At 47.2% G+C, this 22,967-nt stretch overlaps 1 protein-coding gene across 1 annotated transcript in view; it reads left to right on the top strand.

The window, feature by feature from the left end:
• The window catches only part of LOC135908433 (frequenin-1-like), an 803,832-nt gene that overhangs the window by 630,972 nt on the left and 149,893 nt on the right, over positions 1 to 22,967 (top strand). The window lies entirely within an intron of this gene.

The following is a 22,967-nucleotide window of genomic DNA, read 5'->3' as shown; positions in this document are numbered from 1 at the left end:
AAATAACACGCTTATATACAAGGAAATATGGCGCGGGGGGGGGGTATAAACGATATGACAAGTTCACGGAATGTGAACATAGTTCGGGTCGGGCATACGTCGTTCACTGGCACCCGTTCGCCCTGGCAAACTCGACCGCAGCTTTGATAAGCGCGATGGATGGAGTGCTTCCGCACATTTCTTTTTCTTTAGCTATCGCACGCGCCTCCCGTATTTCTCCCTTGTATATATATATATATATATATATATATATATATATATATATATTCTTGTATGTAAGCGCGTTATTTCACAGTAATAAACAGTTGGTAGTTTGCGCTACGTCCGTCCATGCCCTGTCCTTCCTTAACATCGTCTGTGTAAAACTGAGCGCAATATAAGCATGAACCAGGTGTTCTGTTGCTTTACTGGGTTTCTGGCTGCTGCGCCTAGATCGTGCTCCCGCCAGTTTAGTTGCTGTGTAACAAACGTAGCGCCTACATGTAGGCGCTACGTTTGTCACACAGCAACTAAACTGGCAGGAGCACGATCGAGGCGCAGCAGAATACATATAGCGCTGAGTCATATCGAGTTAAGGCACACTCTGAACTGACTTTTAAGGGCATTTCAAGCGGTTTTTCGCTTATTACGCCACCGTTACCCCGAGTTGTGCCGCAGCGCTCCAGCTGTTGCATTTCGTGTAGGGCTACTGAGAGAATGCGGCTTCCAGATGGCACGATGGCCTCGACTGGAATAAACGCACACGACACCAAAGATGGAGTAAGCCTGAAAATATTTTATTTGCATTTTACAAGTACAACAAAAAGCACACACCTACGCATCCACACAAACGCGGTTACATAGTCAAGAACATAGTCAAGAAATGGCTCATTAATAAGGGTAGCACAAACGCAGAAGAAAGAAGACCTAAGCTACAAAACGTACGGTCGGCTGCTAAGTATAATAATTTCCCTGTCACCGCGTGTCACTTTTATACAGCATCTTTACAGCACTACCAGGCCGCGTAGTTTGGCGGAAAGAACGCAACAGCTTACGGCCGTCAGCTGCCTCTTCCTTACGGGTGTCATAATTATCCTAATCTCCGCATCAACGTCGTGCAAGTCCGCATACAGGTATCTGTATCTGAACCATATGTGCCAGCTTAATACACGTGTAGTGAAATTATGATAACCACTGCGTCTTATCAAACGTATTGGTTTTGCAGATGCGCATTACAGCTGACGGAACGACATACTGTAAGTGAAGCACAAGAGAACAAGGACAAAAGGAGGATACAACACTTGAAGAAATGAAGAATTATTAGGCGTACAGCAAACAAGCGATGACGGAGAACAAACAATGATGCATCGGGTGTTCTGTGACATCGGTTTGCGTACTTGTGGTGTTATGGAGATCAACGGTATAAAACGTACCTTCAAGCGTACTCCCTCAACCTCCGCCGCATGCATTATGATAATCAACGCCTAAACAAAATGAGGTACTATTCTTTGCCAAGAGTAGACCTTTTTACAGCAAGTCTATGTAATGACTCGCAGACGAAACCAGCGTGCTTTCGAAAATGTTTTACCGCCGTAGTATTTGAACGCCAACGGCCAGGAAACACATCGATACCAAGAGGCTGTCGGCTGTCGGTGGTTAATCAAGTACAAAAACCTTGACGCTATGACTAAAAAGCAGCTTCAACAATCAAATTAAAAAAAACTGCCTATTTGCCTATTTGCCTGAGGTAAAAAAAAAAACATCCTTAGACAGGTCGATTGTTTAATTCAATGGTTTGTGTAAAGTAAAAAGTTCAGCATGTTCAGCGCCCCTAGCAGAAAAAGCACAAATTAAAGTATGCGACCAAATTACAGTAGCTCCACTCGCGCGCTTACGCTGAAACACGCCTTGATTGATTTTTCGCCCTCTGTGGACATTTGCTGAACTTGAGAGTGTGCGGGGCCTGGTATAACGCCATGTTACGCCGCGAAAACCTCTGAAATCTCCAATAAAAGCCCGCACACTCTCCTTCCCGAAGGAGCAGTTCGGCTCGCCAGCGGTATGGCGGGATGAGTCGGACTCTTCCCCATCACAAGCATGACGTGTCAAGCGCTCATATAGCCACCACGGGCCGTATAACGTAAAAAATAATTATTTCTGGCTTTATTACAAACTCCTGACGCCAAATTTAGGCAACTGCCAACATATTCATCGGGCGGTAACCAGTATCATGGCTTGAAAAGCTCGACAAAGCACTCTCCCCCTTTATAGGAGGTCACTTTTGTTTCATTTGACAGGAAATAACATTGCCTACCTCGACAGGTTTTTCTTATCTGATTGGCTGACAAGAGGCAAGGCACGCGCAATAGAGGAGAGGGTATCGATGGCTTCGAGGTAGCGCAGCGAAAGTAAATCACCGGCTAAAGCTCTTTTGGTGCATAACGTGGTGCCGGCATCTGTGACTGGTCCGCTGCGCCTTGCTTAGCTTGCGGTGGCTTGTCGGAAATCGCGGTGGCCTGCAATCGAAGGTTAAAGGTACCACTAAAACAGATCCTCAGTGCAAGTTGGCAGAATGGTGTCGTATACGTGCCGAAAGGGCTCGACAGCGCTATACTGGGTTCAAAAATGTTTAATATACACGCAGACAAATCAATTGTGTCCAACTGCTCCGAGTAGCCAGTGCTTGAGCGATCGATGAGCAGTCATATTTTATTCCTTTTGGAAAAGGGCAGCCTCCAAATATTCGTAAACAATTTGCAGTTTCGTTCTTTATATTCATGTACATTCAGTGTGAATGAATGAATGAATGAATGAATGAATGAATGAATGAATGAATGAATGAATGAATGAATGAATGCTAGAGTTGAACGTGCCACAACCACGATTTCATTATGAGACACGCCGTAGTGAGGGAGTGCGGGTTAGTTTTTACCTCCTGAGGTTGTTTAACATGCCCCCAGTACACGGGAGACGGGCGTTTTTGCATTTCGCCCTCATGTAAATGCGGCCGCCGAGATTCGATCCCGCAGCCTCGTGCTTAGCAGCTCAACACCAAAGCCGCTAAGCCACGACGGCAGGTCTATCTTCGGTGTGTGCACGTCACTTCGACGTGTGCGCTTTTGTGGTTCAGTGACGTCAAGTGATAGACAGGTGAAGAGGGCGCAGCTCAAAAGATTTTTACCAAGAGCGGAGGGCTAATGGCGGAAATGTCGTAGAAGGGTTAATTTTTTTTCATCGCCTAACCATTTCTTTTATTTACAAATACTGCTGTCTTCATACGAGACATGGCCAAAAACTTAGAATATACAAGAACACGTTTAGAGAATATAACAGGTTAAATGGTCATACAGAAGAGGCAAAACAGGTTTACAGAATGCAGATCAAGCGTAAGAATGCTAACAAATACTAACACGACATATATTTTATCACTTCTGCAGAAAATTGTCCAGAGGGCAGTGAACTAACGGATCCATCAAGCTTGTTCCACAATTCAATTGTTGACGGAAGGAAACAAAATTTAAAGCAGTTCAGTTGCGACGTAAGCGGGACAGTGTTGATCGCATCAGTGCATGTGGTTCTGAGGACAGAGCTGGTGACGAAAGATATAGACACATGAACAGAAGAACTGACATATTTGTGAAGCATGATAAGCCGATCACATGTGTGTGTCTAAGCCAGCGACTGCAGGGAAAGCAGCTGAGCAGGCGAGGAGGGTAAGAAATGGCGATCGTAGCTGCCGTATACAAATCGCATCGCTCTTTTTTCTTGTACAGCTTCAAATTTACCTATGTCACATTGATGGTGAGGGGAGCATATTATAGAGGCGTATTCAAGTATAGATCGAACTAGCGTTTTGTAGGCGGTGAGTTTGCACTCTGGAATATTTCAGCGGGCGATTCACGTAACCAAGCCTCTGAAGCGCTTTTGAACAGGCGAGGTCAACGTGTTTGTGCCATTTTATGCACAAACAAGTTGTGCCAAGTATCTTGAAAGTGACTTCAAGATACTTAAATTCCTTAACGCCCTCGAGGTATTTGTTTCCCTTACTGTAAGCGAAATACAAAGGCTCTCTTTTATTAGAAAAACTCATCGACACTTTTTTTTTAAATTAATTGAAATTTTTCAGGAATGGCTCAGGCGGCAAAATGAAGCAAAAACGCTGTTTAACTCGAGTTGGTCTTCGATGATTGTAACATTTGTATAAAGCACACAGTGGTCAGCATACATACGAAACTTCACTCTAGTGTTACTAATGATTTACTAATCATGTGTAATCCGTGCGTATACATCATATCATAGGGGGGGGGGGGGGCTTCGCCGTTTTCGTGACATCGCAAGACATACAGGTGAAGTGGTGGGTGCCTCAAGAAATATTTGACCAATCGTGGGGAACTGCTGGCACAAATGGAACAGAAACCATTTGGAATAGCTTCACGTCATAGGCAACCCAGAAGTGTTTGCCAAATTCCTGGATACCCGCGAAATGCAGAGCGCGGAAAACCGCTTCTGATAGTTCCCTGTAGAGCTATAAAGCAAGGGAGAAAAAAAAAAGAGGAGGCGGTGGACGAGGGAGCAGGAACCCTGAGAAAAAAATGATGTCAGTCATCGGTTTCATTACAGCAGAAAACAGAAGACATTACCCTGGTGCCGAAATACCGAAGGTTTTCTTTCCAAGTGACATATGCCGTTGGCCGCCTGCCTTTACTAATGACATGTACAGCGTCAAAATTGACTGCCATTTTCTCTTACGAACAAGTCTAGTGTAAGAGGATTTTGTTAATTCCTCCCCTGGTCTATCTTGCTGGGTCGGAATAGCGTAATGATTCTGTTTTGATGTTTTTCCTTTTCGCCCTACGATAGTAGTGCTTGCGACGCTACGCTTGCGCTGTCACCGATACCAGCCAACCGTGAACGGTGAATGATAAAGGAACAGCTTCGAGTAAAAGGAATCTTACGTTTTACCAGTTCAGGATTCTTGCACATTTAACGTGCTTTAAGATCTCTCTAGAGCGCTCGTGGTTGGGAAGGTTGTAGATAGCATTGATAGTCCATACGCTGGAATTGAGGCCATTAAATTGAATTTTGTGAGCTCGATGACCACGTGGTGTACCGAGAGCTTTGGGTGTTTGAAATGCACGCAATGGCGTAGTGTGTAGCGACGTTGATAACTGTGGGCGAATAATTCGAGGACGGAGAAGAATCGCGACGTAACAATATGATGTGTGCTGGAAATAAAGTATCGGGCGCGCGTTCACGTTAAACAGTCTGATATGCAATTGTTGAAAGTGCTAAACGTGCTCCTAAAGGAGCAAACATGTTAAGTGGCTTCACTAAAGTAATACACATATTCCGGCTGTCTAGTATTATGAGACTATTGGGAAATCACAAATATTGAAATAGCCTTTTCGCGTTTTCGTTGGAATTATTTACTACAACCTGAAATATCTGTCTGAATCTTGTAAGGGATACGGAGCACACTAGTCGATACCTCTATCATAGCAAATTGTTTTGCTCGGCTAAAAAATACGTGCAACTTGAAAAGTTTTTCATTACCTTGCTAAATTCCCCATGTTGTTGGGAACAGGCTTTCTGGCAGCAGGGAAAGATTAAAAAGATGCAACGAAAAGCAATGTTCAATCTATATGTGCGGCTAAGCGGGTAGACTCTATACATATGTTACCTCGTTGGACTTACCATTCATAGTCTATTTACATACTAATTTGGGACAAACAACATTGTCTCAAGAAATGAAAGAAAAAAAGCTTAAAACATGCTTCTTTCCAGCTTGCGCTTTGTCATTAGACGTTAATGCTCAAATTTTTAGTCCTTACTCGAATCAGGTGTTTCGAACGGGTTGACCTTGCGCGTTCCGTTTAGGGGAGGAAAGTCCGTCGAATGCGTCTCACTAAGCTGTTGTTGGGTTCAGGAGGAGGAGGAATAAACTTTTATTTTGGAAACAGTTTTCCGGGGTAAGCCCTGGTTCAACTCTTGGTGGGAGGTCTCCTCATTCCAGGAACCCTCTGGCCTTCGCTGCTTCCTTGGCCCTGGCAACGAGACGTCGTTGTTGTTCCAGGTCCTCGGAGACTAGCTTGGCCTCCCACGTTTCCATGAGGTCTTCGCTTTGTCTGGCGTTGCAACAGTCTCTCGGTGAAGGCAATGCGTCTTTGTCCATATGCCATGGACATTCGATGATCAGGTGCGCTAAGGTGTCCGGTACGCCGCACGTTGGGCAGTGGTATCCTTGTAGCGTTGGGTACAGTCTATGCATGATGATTCCGTGGATATAAGTATTACTTTGCAGTCTTCTGAGTGTAGTGCTTTCTTCTTTGTTGAGCTTTGGGTGAGGTGGTGGGTACACCCTGCGTTCCAGCCTGTGATGTTGAAGCATCTCTGAGTACGTGATGGGTACGGTCTCTGCCTCCGCTGGCGCAGACCGGACGTCTCGAGAGTAGGAAGGGTTGGCCCGGCAGGTGTGGCCTCGGGCCGCGGCGTGTGCCGCTTCGTTCCCCTCCAGCCCCTCGTGCCCAGGAACCCATGTCACGCAGGTGTAGGGGATCGGAGCACTGCGGTGCTTCAATAGCTTCAGTGCTTGTGTTGACACGCGACCCTTAGCGTAGTTTCTGACGGCTGCTTTAGAATCGGAGAAGATGACAGCTGCGTCCATGCACGTGGTAGTCGCTAGGGCGATCGCTGTCTCTTCTGCAGTCTCGGGGTTTTGTGCACGGACTGTGGCAGACGCTAGCTCTCTGCCCTGAGAATCTACGACGCTCAGGGCGTAAGCGTTTCTTTGCGGGTATTTGGCTGCGTCGGTGTATCTGGCGTCCGGATCTTGCCTGTGTCTTCACCATAGTGCATCCACTCGGGCTTGTCTTCTTTCCTTGTGGTACGTGGGGTGCATGTTGCGTGGAATTGGGGCTATGCACGGGGATTCGCGGATGTTCGCAGGAATTTTTTCTTTTCGGTCCGTGGTGGCTATAAAGGTTTCACCGTAGCTCAGCCGTTGCATCACTGATCTTCCGGTGGGCGTGAGCTTCAGTCGTTCTAATTGACTGGCTTTGTGAGCTTCAGCCAGCTCTTGCCAGGTGTTGTGTACGCCCATCTTGAGAAGCCTCGTAGTCGAAGCCGTAGATGGTAGGCCCAGGGCGATTTTGGTGGCTTTCCGTATTTGAATGTTAATTTTTTCTACCTCTACATTCTTCAGCGCGAGGTAGGGCGTGCCGTATGTTATTCGACTGGTGAGGAGTGCTTGCATCACGCGTAGCGTGTCCTGTTCTTTAAGTCCGCTTCTATGGCTTGCAACTCTCCTGACGAGATGCGTGAGCTGTGATAGCGTTCGCTGTTGTCGCGGGAGGGTGGCCGCCCCGGACCCGTCTTTGTGTATGTGTAACCCTAGAACTCGTAGGGTTTCCACTTTTGGAATGGGCGTTCCATTGAGGGTGACGTTAGGATCGGGTTCATCGTAGCCGGGTGGTCTGCCTCTCGTTCTTGACTTGAGGACGAGGTGTTCGGACTTCTCGGGAGCACAGCAGAGGCCGAATTTGTGCAAGTAGCTCTCGATGGTATCTACTGCTTCCTGTAGGCATGTTTCTTGTGTTCCAGTGTTTGAGGCCCTTGTCCATAACGTGATATCATCTGCATAGAAAGCGTGTCTTACGTCTGGTATCGCGTCAAGGAGGCCGGGTAGTTTGATCATTGCGACGTTGAAGAGCAACGGCGATATGACCGAACCCTGCGGGGTGCCTTTTCTCGGTAGTCGGAAGCTGTCGCTGCGCAGGTTGTATATTCCAACGGTGGCCGTGCGGCCCGTGAGGAAATTCCTGACATAGTCGTATGTCCGGGAACCGCAGCCCACGTCTTCGAGGTTGCAGAGGATAGCTTCGTGACTGACGTTGTCAAAGGCTCCCTTTACGACGATGGCTAAAATCGATGATTTGCTTCTGGTACTCAGGTGGTCGATGAGGTCTTCCTTGAGTAGAAGAAAGACATCTTGCGTTGACAGGTTCTGCCTGAAGCCGAACATAGTGTTTGGAAAATATCCGTTGTCTTCGAGGTACGAGGTTAGCCAGTTGTGAATCATATGCTCGAAAAGTTTCCCTACGCACGAGGTAAGGGAAATTCGGCGCAAGTTCTCGATGCTGAGCTGTTTATTTGGTTTGGGGATCATGGTAATCTCCGAGTGCTTCCATGCAGCCGGTAGCTTTCCTCTCTCCCAGCATTCATTGAAGTACTGGAGCAGGGCTGCGGTAGCCTGCTGCGGAAGGTTCCGAAGATGCTTGTTCATGATCTGATCTTTGCCCGGGCTGGTGTTTCTTGTGAGCGTCGATAGTGCTGCAGAGAGTTCAGCATGCGTGAAGGGTTGGTCAAGGTCGGGGTTTGGTTTGCCACCGTAAACTTTGTCATATGCCGTCGTATTAACGGGTGGGTCGCCGCACAGCTTCTTCTGAATTTCGAGGAGGAGGTTCTCTTCTGATCCGGCGTGGTTGTGCACGAGCCTACAGAGGTTCTGTCGCTGCTGCGTCTTCGTAGGGACGTTGTCGAGAAGGGCGCGCAGGAGATGCCACGTCGTCTTTGTGCTCAGGGTTCCCTGGAGTTTGTCGCAAAATGCGTGCCAGTTCTGTCTTCATAATCTCTCCGCGTATGCCTGTGCTTGCTCGGTAAGGAAGGCAATTCGCTTCTTTAATTTCTTGTTTAGCTTCTGTCTCTTCCACCTCTTGAGAAGAGCTCTTCTGGCTTCCCAGAGGTGGAGGAGATGCGTGTCGACGGCTGGCACTACTTCATTCAGCTGTATTGTTTTCGTGTGTCGTTCTGCCGTGTCGAGGACTTTCTCCAGCCAGTCATCTATGTTCTCGATGGTGGTCTCGACATTGTTGGGTTCAGGACAAAAAAAAATATAAAGAAAAAGAAACCTAGTATTGCCTCCTAACAGGATTTTAATTTTGACCATTCCCTACACTCGCAGCAGCCTTCACTGTATAATGGCATTTGTTGGCCTTTAGCACCAGAAAGGTACAACTGCACCATTGTTCAGAGATCCTCAGAGAGGTCCAGGTTAACTTGCACCACGTCATGCTTCTAAAGATGCACTCATACTATTGACGGAACTACCCATTCAGTGCGCTGACGAACGTGGCGCCACTAAGTCGAACCTGATTTCACACAGGTGGAAGTTCACCGCTGTATTGATTGCGTATCGGCCGCGGCATGCGCTCTTCCGCGGACTGAGTCACTGAATGGGGACGCGATGTGAATCCAACTTTAGCGTGGGCTCAAGACCAAGTAGACGGACGCTTTTGTATTCTTCATCCATCAGAAGGTAGCCCCATGGCCAGAAATTGAACCTGCGATCTTAAGCCTTACCAGCAGCAACACGTCGTTGGTTCCAGGTTACTGTAGCGCAACGCTAAACAACTTCATAGGTATCGATTCGGTTAAGAAGTTTCCAGACATATCTTTAGTATATATTGCGTTGATACTAAGTGAAAATTTGGAACACTCTCGCGCAAATGTTTTGCGCACAGACTGGTCTTCTCTTTACAACAATAAAGAATGCTAGTGAAGCCTACGACGAATTTCGGTCCATATTCAGTCGCCTATACAATTTGTCTTTCCCGCTTAAAACAAGAAAGGTAAAATACGCATTCTAAAGCCATGGGTGCCGCTACAGCCTGTTAGAATGATTAACAAAAAAAAATAGGAAGTTCAATAAATTTCTGCGTACGCGTCAGCAAAGCGACCTTGTTGCATTTAGAAAGTTAAGGAATATACTAAATAAAGAATTGCGAAAACCTAAAGCCCTCTATTACGAGAGACTTCTTGCAGCCATGCAGAGCAAAAATCCAGAAAAGACTTGGACAATTATCAATGGTGCAATCAGACAGGGAAATGTGAATCGCAGTTTGCGTGAAATAACCTTGAACAACGAAAAGGTGTCGGGCGTCCTTTTAACCGAGTGTTTCAGTAAACACTTTGTGAACATGATCATATCATCAAAAAATGCGGTCAGTGGTATAACTGTTAAGTGCATTTTTCTCGAGCCGACTGACGATGCTGAAATTTGTCGTACAATTTTCAGCTTAAAAATCAGCAATGCTGTTGATGGAGACGGCATTCAAATCAGACCTATAAAACGTGTAATCGATGTCATCCCAGTCCATCTCGTATTTACGTTTAACCTTGTTATGGAATCTGGCCATTTTCCAACAAGTATGAAGAAAGCAATCGTGTCGGTTATTTTCAAACGTGGTAACCGAAATGACCTGAGGAATTATAGGCATATTTGCATTTTATCCACATTTTCTAAGGGTCAAGAAAAACTAATTTCTTCTCACATTAACGATTTCTTTACGAAGAAGGACATTATTTCTGATTGTCAACATGGATTCCACCCGGGCTTTGTTACACAGCTGTTAAATAGCTTTGTTACGCCAAAAAGAGCTAATAATTATTAACATTGATACAGGAAAACTAACGTTGGGTATTTTTATTGGTTACAGCAAGGCATTTTATTGTTTAAGTAATCAAATTTCATTAGGTAAACTAGAAGGATATAGTATCCGTGGCATGGCGAATCAGTTGTTTCAATCTTATCTGTCTGGCCGGACGCAGTGCGTTGCTATCGAAAAATACAGCTCTTCCTATAGGGAAATGAAATCAGGTGTGCCCTAGGGCAACGCTACTAGACTAGCTTCAGTTTTAAAACTCGGCACCGTTGTGCGGAACCGCCATCCGCCCGCGCGTTCGTGGCGATGCAGTCGCGCCCGGCTTCAGTTCCTCACTAGCTTGCTACGCGGGCGGGCCGGACTAAGCACGTGGTGCAGCCTTGGTGTATTCTGTGGTTCGTTGTTGGCGGCGAATTTCAGCAAGCATGTCATCTGTGAAACTGTAGCCTTCGCCGAGTTTCTTAAGAATAGCAGCAGACGATGCCGACGTGCTTCGTACCTGGCTGCATAGGCCGCTATCGGAACGATGTCGACAGTTCGGCGCACCACTTTTTCTGTGCTTCCAGTAATGCGACGCTTCGCTCGGCGTGGAACAGAGCGATTCCTCGTGCCGACCGGGAACTCACTGCGAAATTAACGGCACGCGCTCGTGCCACTGCTCCCACGTTCGTCGTCGTCTTCCACAGCTGGCTGTGTGGCCGTTCATCTTTCCAGCGTAAAATTTCACTTCACTTCTGTCGTCGTAATGGGAAGGCCGCGTTTACGGGGCTATGAGCCATTGCTTAAGGAAGTATGAGCCACTCATGGTCATACGTAACGGAAAGAGTTAATTTTGAAGAAATTCAATTTCGAAGAATCACAAGCAGCAAATTGCAGGCGAAGGCTGCTAACCACGCCGCCGAGCAAACTCGAGACATCGAACGCAAGCGACAACTGCGGACATACCGTCAGTGACGTCGTTCTCTCTCGCAGCCGATTGTGTGTGCAACCTCATAACTGAGAAATACTTTAATATGGTATGGTATGAATAACTTTATTTAGGTCCTGAGGGATCAGTCTGGGACTGATGCGGGCCGCCCCCGCGTCGGTACAGAGAGGCCGAGCCACTCTGCCGTCACACGGGCCCTCTGGACAGTCCTGAGTTGGTCCGCCAGCACTTCACTGTGCAGCATCCGCTGCCACCACTGTTCACCTCGAGAACCATCACCGGCCAACGCCAAGCAGCGCCACAGCATGTGCTCTAAATCGAGCAAACCCCCACACTTACTACAATAGAGTGAAACCCCGCAGTCCGGATTAATTTTGTTCATGATGACCGGCTTAGGGTACGTATGTGTCTGCAGAAGCCTTAATGTAACGGCCTGTGGCCTATTGAATTTAGAATGTGGCAGGGGGAATGCTCTGCGCCCTAGGTAATAGTGCTTGGTGATTTCGTTGTAAGTTAACAACTGGTTCCTGTACTCAGGAGCGGGAGATCCAACCCCTTCAGGGAGTACACGGCACACTAATCCTCGTGCCTCCCTGTGTGCCACCTCGTTGAGGTTACGCGGGGCTCCCTCCACTGTCCCCATGTGCGCAGGGAACCAAGTAACTGTATGCGAAGTGATATCCCTACCCTGCAGCAGTCTGTTAGCCGGTTCCGCAACAAGTCCTCTCAAGATGGCTTCAATCGCAGATCGCGAGTCACTAAACACCAAAACTCTTCTTGAATCAATTAGCGCTAGAGGAATAGCCACCTGTTCGGCAACCCCGGGATCTTTGGAATGCCTTAAATACTTTAAAAAACTTTAATACTTTCATACCCTTTAAAAAAATACTTTAGTGAACCCTCGGGATTAACCCAGTGATAAACACAGGGGCCGCACGTTTCAGCTTCCATGATTAAGCATCTTCACGGAATAAAAAATCCGATTTCTTTTTTTTGTGTTTGTGGCTTGTGTGTACAAAGACCAACCTCATCTTTCTTTTTGTAACGCTTCTTTGGCGTGGTGAGAAGCTTCGGTGGGGATGAAGATCATCCTACAATCACGCACTTTGGCCAGATATTCAGGCTCGTGAGCTTAAACTGCGCGAAACGTTAAGACGACAGGAAGAAACAACATTTAGAAACGCAGCTTCTGCGCTTCGCTGTATGCGTTTCATCCTTTCATGCAGTTTACCCTTCTTTCAGTAGTAATGAACTGGCGCGATAAATCTTATTGCTGTAGGTGGATACCGCTTTCTCGTGGTATCACTAATTCGGAGAAGGGAGAACGCCAGCGAGCATGAAACACGCGCAAACTGCCCGTCCGCACGAGCTCAAGGCTGTGACGAGGCATCTGCAGTGGAGCCCGATGGAACAGCGTTGCCCTCTGGCGGCTGTCACAGAAGTGGCGACAGCGGCTGTAAGCGCGCGGGCGGGGAGTTTTACAACTGAAGCTAGTCTAGTAACGTTGCCCTAGGGTAGCGTTTGGTCCCGATTTGGTTTAATATCTACGTAAACGATATTGCTGAAATAGTAAGTGATATACGCTGACGATACGAGCCTAGGCTGTTTGTCTCTGGCAATGATCTTGATGATCTGTTACAGAGATCTCGCACTATCCGTTACAATTTGTCGAGTTGGTCTCGTGATAACGTTCTACCAATTATTAGATCCCAATCAAAGGTCATATTATCCAAGGCAAGAGGCAGACAGTCTTATTTAAACAAACAATTATTGTTGGATAGACAAGAACGGCACCGAGAGCGGCGCTGCTGCGCCGGCGTTGAGAGCGCCGCATGCGGAGCAAAATTCTATTAGCGGGTGGTACCCCTCTCCCATCTCTCGTTCGCGCCGCCTTGATTGCCTCCTGCACTGCGCGTGTTTGGGCACGTCTCGCGCCGCGCGCGGTGTGTGCGCGTGGACATTTCTTTCGAAGGGCGGTGTACAGTCTGTTTCACATTTAGGGGAAATCTCGAAGCGCATTGCATCGCGATGCGGCGAGCGCTTGAGTCAGGCGGCGGCAGCAGCTCGCGCAGACGCTCGAGGGGCAGGATCTTGAACGGCGTCGTCTGCTACGGCGGCACGCGCTGGCCGCATTGTCGAGAAACGTTCTACTGTCAGGTGCAGGGCGCCGATCACATCGTTACTGCGTGAAATGAGCCGGTATTCTTTGCTAAGCGTCGCGCTACGCCCACTGATATGCCTCGAATGTAAGTTCATCGCTGCATGGCAGTCATAGACGACGTACTGATTCCATACATTCTTGACGGCCCGTTTCTGGAAGGCGACTGTATATTCTAACGCGATAGGACGCCGATCCACACTGCTCGTGCTGTGCAAGTACTGCTAGAAGAGCGCGCAGTCACTCTCTTGGAGCGGCCGCCTCAATCCCCGGGCGCCAACATCATTTAAAATGTCTGGGGCTCGTTGAAAGTATCGCTGGCGCAACATCCCCTCTATCAGTCGCCCGAGGATAGGCTTCGATCCACCATCGTCAGCGACTGAGACGTGCTGCGAATGAACACATCCCTGATCAGGTCATTCTACACTTCACTGCCTTCCAGGATGAGCGCTGTCATCGCTGCCACTGGGGACATGACGAGATGCTAACTGAAGTTCCGAGCGTGACGTGTCCAATTCCCCACCGGCGGGCACGGTCTGTCTGGTGTAGCGAATGATTGTCGAGAAAAATCACTTCCAGCTCATTGTCTGAACCTAAAACGTTCATTTAATCGTGTCCGTTTGTTTCACCGTGTTCGACTCCCATTGTTGAGTGCTTTGTTTTCCTTTCGAGTCAAACAAAGACTGAGCACGTTGCGCGCACATCTTGGTGCGTTTTGTCACTGCTCATTACGGTAGCACACACAGTGAAGAAATGTACGTGCACACGCTCAGTAAAGAATATCAGCTCAGTTCCCGCAGTACCGATGAAATCGGTGCACTGCCCCTGACAGTACCACGCTTCCCGAAAATGCGGCCAGCGCGCGCCGCCGTAGCAGACGACGCAGATCACGACACCGCCCCTCAAGCGTGTGCGCCTGCTCGAGCTGCTGCCGCCGCACGACTCCATTGCTTGCCGCATCACGACGCAATACGTTCCGAGTTTTCCCCTTAGTGTGAAACAAACTGCACACGCTATATTTGCCTTTAAGAAGATCGGTACGCTTGACGATTATTTTTATGGCTGCAATGCGGCGAAAGGGCAGAGTCTCCTTAACCATGTAAGGGACGCTGAACAGGTAATTGGAAACGACATCGTATGTGCCGCCGGAAAAATCGTCAGCACTTACGACGCGGCACATACATACGGCACCTACGAGCTGAAGTCATTTTTGCAGTTTCTGACATTATGTTTACTACAAATCCGTGTTGTCTCTGATGGCGACAACGGACTTCTATCGACACTGTGCGGAAATAAACAAGATATATCGCTGCATAGCACAAGTACGACATGCGCACACAACTTTAACTAGTACGTCCCCTACAATATGGAATAGAGTCAGCAATGTAGACAGCTTGGTCATTTTTTAACAGTACTCAAGAGACGGAAGTTGAAAGCATTATTAATCATTTCTGCTTCAGCAATGCCGGCGCGACCAAGACGCGGGTGTGTATCGTCCAGTAACCCAATCGATCGGTGCAGTGGTGAAGCGGGAATGAACTCCGGTCATATTCAATGCATCATGCACATATTCAATTTCTCGGCACGCGTGAACTTCGGCCACTGCTAGCGCATACAACAGACGTGGTTTCCATTCTTCGACAGCGCACACACAAACGAAGCACGAGAAAGAAGACAGGACAAGCGCTCGTTGAACTAAAGGTTTTTATATGAATAAAAGGATTATGTACCGAGTAATTATTAATTTCACGTGGGTTACATATAGAAACCGTCATACACTCAGGAGTGATCAATGAACGAGCTCGCTTCGTTTGCCAGATGTTTACTTCGCTCGGCGCACCTCAGTAATCCATGTCTGTCGTCTGCTTCTTTCGTAGCATTTTCTTGTGAATCAGCAGAATTTCACTGGCGGCATCAACCTTTTCATGTTTACATTGCTGTCGTGGCGGTTAACCACACAATAATAATTTCCGGTCATCCGAAGAGGCGCCGTCGCAAACAAGAGACGTGTCGCGCGCAGCGCGAACTGAACGCGGGCGCGACCGCGAAGGGAAGCGGCGACGGAAACCTACACCCGTTGGAGATGAAATCGCTCCGCCAGGGGAAAAACGAGCGCTGGCGTCTAGGATGAAACTTGGCGTGCGGTCGTCTATGGCGCGCTCTTCGAGATTCTAACCAAATACAAAGTATTGGGCGTTACACTTTCAGAAGATATGAACTGGACATATCACATTGAACTAGTTATGATATCATTGTCATCTGCCGCAGGTGCATTATACTGTTGCCGTCATTTTTTTTTCCAGAGAAAGTAAAGTTGGAGATATATTACGCCTTGTTTGAGTCGCATCTGAATTATTGTGCGCTTGTATGGGCTACCACCACGAAACGTAATCTTTATGCACTTCTTCAACTTCAAAAACGAGCACTTCGACATGTAGCGAATGTACCTTATTTCCATTCTACTGCTTTTTGAAACTTTTTGAAACTTATAACGTGATACGTGTAACTAACCTTTATGAATACCGGCTACTGTATTCTTTTTCCTTCGGCTCCGAAAATGTTAATATATTTAAAAAAAAACGTCACGGCTTGAATATGAAAGTAGGGATTCGCGTATCCGCAGCAAGTACAGGTGGCTAGTAACGAACAGGCGTACAAATTACCTCATGCAGTCCCTAAGACACACGCTACCTTCACTGTTAAATAAATTTGGAAAAGAAAACGCTATCACAAGTACCTTGACTTGAAAACAGATTAGAGCGTATTTTTGTAGACGTGTTTTTGAAATGTGATCTTTGTAATAAATGTAAATATGACCCATTGTATTTGTATATCCTAATAATATCCGTTGACTGGAATCGTGTTTCCATATGTTGACTTACTGCTGCCATGTGAGGGCCTTCAGGCACATTCAAGCTGTATGTTGCAGCTTTTCGCCCGGAGGAGCCCTAGGAAGTTTTGTTGGGAATAAAACATTTGATTGACATTTGACGGAAGTGCTAGAAGCAGGTATATTGATGTACTGATGTAGATACTGGATGCTTTTTATTGAACGAGTTATTAATTTTGGTTCGCCAATAAAACTGGTAGAAAAGCTGTTCGCGTCAAAGGGTATCAAAAATCGGTATTCTAGTTTTTGATCGAGAATGAAGAAATTGGGGAAGTGCCAATCGTTGAATTTGTTCGTTTGTTCATCGTAAACACTACTGATGCATAGTTGTCACAGGATGCATTTAGAAATACAACGAATTACAGCTCGCGCGGCTGTGCAACTCTTACAGTCACCTTCGCATGGTTTTAAACCCACTCCGATGACTTAGTGGCTGTAGCCGTCTGTTTCTGACCACGAGGTTACGGGTTCAACTCCCGGCCACAGGCGATGCATTTCGATGGTGGTGAAACGCAACTGCACTTGTGTTCGTAGATTTAACCTCACGCTAAAGAACCCCAGCTAGGTGGTCAAAATTGTTCCGAAGCCCCCCGCTACGGCATCCTTCATAACTTACCCTGCAGTTTCGGGAGGTTAAATTTGACACATTATTTTTTTTTTACATTGTGCGAAAATTTCTTTTTTTTTTCACATGAGGTGCTTAGCTTAGTCGCGACATTTCGAGTGAGATATGAGTGACATACTCAGCCCCCTATTTTTTTTTTGCCGAGTTCGGCCTGCCTTTGGAAAAAACCACACAGTAATTGATGCCATTGAGAAGCACGTATTCCGTCATAAATCTTAATATCCGACACGAGACATCACTTTGTCCCTTTGAAGTAACCTCAAGGTTTCAACCCTAGCCGACTGCACCACCTGAGCTCTTCACTTCGCCTTCGAGTTCCGTTTAAACTTCCGCAACGGGAGGCGATCTTGCTTTGTCGGCTACGGCAGGAAATCAAGTCTATCTCCTTCCGTGTTCCTATGGGCGACAAGGGTGCTTGTGACGAGTATGGTAGCGAGTAGACAATTTAGCACGTGCTTTACGACCATTGTCCAAATACTGTTGCACAGATATGATCGCTTGCGACTAGAATAATTTGAGTTATTCAGAGACAACTTTCGGGCCGCTCCATATCGAAATCCTGACAGTACCACCCGTCGCACCCGCGGCCTAAAGGACTCTAATAAAGTTTTTCATCCATCCATCCACCCACCCATCGCAGAGAAGAGGACAAAAGGACCGTTGCGATTCTTAAGGGCAACAAACTGGTGTCGTTAATTTGTATCGCCGTCATGGGCTCGTCCATGTGCGTGATGTTTTACTCGTATTTATTTCCTTCAAATATTTCAGTATCGCCGTCCTCCACCCAGTGTGTGTAGGCAGCCGTATTTTTGGTTATGGGTCATTCCCCTGCGTTTCTTCTTCTATTGCGTAAACATTTTTCCGCGAGTGCCCCAGCAAAATCTGTCTGTCATGTGACGCCTTATAAATGCAATGTATATGCATAATTGGTCGCGTTACCACATGTAGTCCTTCTAAAAGTGTAATAGTAGATGCTTGGCAGCAGGTAGGCCGGCAGCGAACATTTATTTAGGTCATGAGGAGTGACTCCTAAGCCCCCTTACGAGGGAGGAGCAGTCACGGGCTCCTCTCATGTAACGCTTGGTAGCATTAAAAAAAAAAAAGGGACGTCCGAGCGGGATTGAAACAATGGACCGCCGCATCGCAGGCAGATGCCTTTGTGAGACGCATTACATTCATTGTACTGAAAGTTCCTTTACATCAGTTTACATCACCCCCTGTTCATATAAAAAGAGCATTAACAGGTTTTCCTCCGTTTGATTTGTGTCCTACAGTTCTATAGTAACGCGTAAGCATTCTTTGCCGAGTACCCAATCAAAACCTGTCCTTCCCGCGAAGCCTTATATCTGCGAAATAAATGCATAATTGTTTAAGTTCACATGTATTATCGTTGTAATAGTGTAGTAGCACATGATTTCGAGCCAGAAAACAAACAAACAAACAAAAAACTTCTGTCCGGGATTTGAACCACGGGCCAGAAATGCATATTGCTTGGCTAGTCGGTTCTTATTGCTGAGTAGGCAATAAATGTCACCGCTTGGGTGCAAACAAGGAAGGACGGAAGGGAACAAGGGGGCCGTACCCCTTGTTCCCTTCCGTCCATCCTTGTTTGCTCCAAGCGATGATCATATATATGGTCTAGTCAGCAATAAGAACCATGGACCGCAGCATGGCAGGCAGAGGTGTGTCTGAGCCACAGTAGAGTGACGTAAACAAAAAATAAATAACGTCATAACCTTTCCCTCCACATCTCTCCTGAGCAGGCTGACGGAGCAGCCTCATGCTACTCATTGCTTGTGCCTGAGTCTCTGTAAGAGCTGTGAGCCGTGAGTGCCAGGGCTGTGAAATGTGAAATGTGATGGTTATACTACAGGGGGAGGGGAAGCCTACCCACATACGCTCTTCCCAAATCACGCGCACCTCTGACACCGGGATCGGACACGCAAATTGCTCGCTATTTCAGGACGAGTGCTTCAGCTCTCAGTTCTTGCTCTCTTCTAGCTCCATTGCAGCGTAGCGCCTTAGCGAAGTCCCTTGCAATGTCTCAACGCAGCTATGATTACGAGCGGTTGTGCAGCCCAAGGGACTCACACTGTCATTCATTCGAGGTGCTCACACAGCAGGCTAGCCCTTCCCAATCGGCAGCCACATATTTTTTCCATTGCTGTAAGAATAACTGTGCCATTCCTGGAGAGCGGTGGCGGCTTCCATTGGGAACACTATAGCTATACCAAATAAGGAACTGCTTCGTTTCTGCAGCGCGCCTGCTTATACGGTGTGTGGAAAACGGCTGAGGCGGACAGTGCGCTGTTTTATTAGACGAGTACTGAGTTGCCGGAAGGTAGGTGTAAAGGCTGTTATTCTCTTGCAGCATAGCATATAGAACAGCGCGCAACTGCTCTCGTCACAGTCCAAGGTGCAGAAGGCTTTTCAGCATCCTGGAATGGACATCAGTAGCGTCTGTATGATTGAACTTCAGAACATACTGCAATTATAGCGTAGCTATATGTTTACGACGGAATACTGCACGTTAGAGCCTAGTATTATTTCGCAAGAATCGTCCTACCTTCCATTTAGCTTTCTCCTGTGAGTGTTGTTTTTCATTGAGGGTGATTTCGTTTCTATACAATGCTCGCATACGGCAGCAGCTCTTTGCGAGCCATTCTTGTGCGCTTATCGCTTTTCAAGTGCGAGCCGAAGTCCTCGGTTCAAAAGCGCATTTCATATCAAGGGTTCGCACCCAGCACTTGGGTAGGTAAATAAAACGATAGCGAGAATTCTGAAAAATATACACATGAATGAAAATATTGGCGGCTGAGCTGCCTGGAACATCTCTTAGTTTTCTTCGGAACAGAGCTCGTATTAAGGAAGCACTCATTACGCCGTATCGTGGCGGAAGAACAGCGCGACTTTACAACGACCAAGAAAGAATACGCACACACCGATGCGCTGACTCGCAGCTACACGGTTGTTGGATATAGCAATAAGTCCATAAAAATATAAATAAATAAATAAATAAACATTAAAAGCAAAAGATAACGAAAAGCGACCCCCCCCCCCCCCTTGTGCACTCGTAATAACGATTCCTACGGTCACGTGCGCATACGATGACGAGGACTGTCACTTTTCAGGGCCGGTATTTTGTAGCGATGCCTTTTCTGATTCTATGCTTTTTCAGGCTTTTCGCGCTTGGCCAGTGGTCAGAGCGACGGCCTGCCCACATTATCAACGGGATCAGGCGGCCGTGTGTGGTGGATGATAAGAATAGCATGGAATAAGGCATAAGGCATCGCTACAAAATAGCGGCCCAGGGAACGACATTTATTTCTCAGTTAATGAGTTTGACAGATGACGTTTGCATGTATCATTGGTATTTTGAATAAGATATGCTTGGATGATAAGGCGATCATTTTAATGTCGATGTGTGGCGCAATGATTCTAGCATTGTCATAGCCCATAGTGCACCCGCGTGCATGGCGGTTCAGATTGGGATATAATGTGTCGTTATAATTTCTTACATTTTCGTCTTCTTGTAATTTTAAATTCCGCTATCACACCGTACCAACACGCCTACATATCCGCATTCATGCTTGTCTTGCACCAAGTCAGGCCTTAACAATAAGTATCTGCCTGCAGTGTCCGTAAGCATGTTAACGAAATGCAGCCGGCCAATGACAAACAGTTCTTGAGAGCAAAATCTTCTCGAAATTTAACCCATGCAGAGTGTTTACCCTTGAATGTTACCTCAGTCAAAAACCAACCTTGCCAGAACGTGTTTTGTCAATGCACCACCACGTGCGCACATCCGCGTGAAAAGTAGCGTTTTTTTGCGTGACGTGTCAAGAAAACTAGAGAAAATCACCGCAGCTATACCAGGGCGGCCGAGGCGGTGCTTTGTTTTGCAGCCCCGGTCTCCAGTCATGGCGCCGCAGCCTATTTTCCGTGCAAGCGGCAGAACACCAGCGTGAGCTGAACTTCAACCACCAATAATAAAAATAATATTTAAGAATAAAGCAACAAAATTCCGAAGGGTCCTTCCTATCAGAAAGTTTGCAGTTGCTGAAATGTTTCTTGGCGTAAGAGGAAAGGGAAATGAAGCCGAACGACAGAGTGCGCTAAGCATAGAAGTGGCCTTGGTCGGTATACGAGTGCACGGCACATTGGCGCCGGCAGTCACTCCTGACGAGACAGAGACGGCGGAGAGGAACTGACCACTCGCAATCGATACCTACATTATGCTACGTAGCCATCGATGTAAAAAGAGATTGGGGCCTCACCGCACGTGGAAGGCGCTTTGTTCCGCACTGGCGTCCTGGGAAGTAAGGATATTCGCGTCTCTCCGAGAACGCGTTCTTCTTGTTCGACGCGGCTCTTGGACGCCGTTTCGCGCAGGTCGAACTACTACGCTGTCGCTATTCTCGGATGTGCGTGTGGCCTGACACAACATCCAGGCCTTTTCGCGTTGCCGATCTAGCCGGGAACGGCGGTGGCGGCTGTAGAGTCGCCCCCTGCACTCCAGCCGGCTGTAGCCCCGCAGCGGAACAGAAACCAATATTCACGCACGTGGCTCACAAGGAACCATGTGCGCAGTTAGATCACGAGATAATTGTCGCCCAAGTGCAGCAACTTGAAAAGTTCACGTACTTGATAGACGAAAAAAAATAAATACGGTGAAATGTCCTGTCCTGTTAATTTTAACTAAACTATAATATCTCATCGAAGTTACGTCGTCCTTGCGTTTAAACTGCGGTTATAAGCTGCAGAATAAAAAAAATGCGGTACGCGTACGTTCGCACAGGTTCGAGTTAAGCTCGCCCTAGATTTCTTTATTCTTACGTTTTTCAGTGTTTGCAGCATTTTTCCTTTCAGCACTCTCGTTTCTCGAGTATTTGATGCTGTTTGGATACGTTGAAGCAATAATGTTGCTGAACTGCTTTGGAACTCGAGGGGGCCCGACATAGACTGTGATGCGCAAACAAAGGAGCTCACTTCCAGGCTACAACAGCCGCCGCTCTCCGTAGAAGCGGTAACTACCACGACGCCCACTCAACCTGAACCTGATGCTGGCCAGCTGAACTAATTGAGGAAAGGGACCAACGTCGAACGCTACCATGGGAGCAGCACCGGCCTCGGATTCCCAGATTGCTACACGTTTGCGCCGTATAGGGGGGCGAAGGTACAACATAAAAGGCGGAATGGGAGCGATATTGCGACCGATTCGGCGATTGGGATTGGTTGCGATACCGTAATCAGATGCCCCAATCTCCTAGGGAAGACGATGGTAGAAAAGGCGGAGACCTTTGGTGAAGTGAGGTAATGGGCTAACATGACCTGATATGAACTCAGACATATGATGTCCTCCTACATGGAGTGGGATTCCGTACCTGGAACCAGTGCAAAATGTAAAATAAACCCTCTTCATTCCTACTACTGGATGTACTCATCAGTGCGTTTCGTCGATTTCTGCCCCAACCCCACCTTGAGCCGCAACGATAGTTGATTACGTCATGGATCCTACGTGTCAATTTGTCACCGCCCTGTTTCAAAAGGGATGCGCGTAAATCACCATCATCACCATGGTGAAAAAACGTGTTGTTATGGGGAAATTTGCAAATAAACATAACACAGAGCTTAGTGGGACAGAAGGTAGTTTCATTTCAATGGTATGTCATTTAGGCTTGCAGCGGTGGAGAATAGAGATCAACCGACCACATATAACGAAATTGCGCAGCACTTTTATCTCGGCAGGAGAGAGTTTCCCCTTCCACACAAGAAGTTAAATAGAGCGCAGGCATTGACCTTCAGATTACTGCAAACAGGCTCATATCCCAGCCCGGCTTTATTCCACAAAATTTATCCCGACACCTATGCCACTAGTTCTTGCAGGCATTGCAATGACATCGCTAGCCTAGATCATATGCTCTGGCGTTGCCCCTCGTTACGAGGCA

This window comes from Dermacentor albipictus, unplaced genomic scaffold (assembly GCF_038994185.2).
Source record: "Dermacentor albipictus isolate Rhodes 1998 colony unplaced genomic scaffold, USDA_Dalb.pri_finalv2 scaffold_25, whole genome shotgun sequence".
NCBI lineage: Eukaryota > Metazoa > Arthropoda > Arachnida > Ixodida > Ixodidae > Dermacentor > Dermacentor albipictus.
The sequence above is the reverse complement of the archived record's forward strand: the minus strand, read 5'-3'. Positions and strand labels throughout refer to the sequence as shown.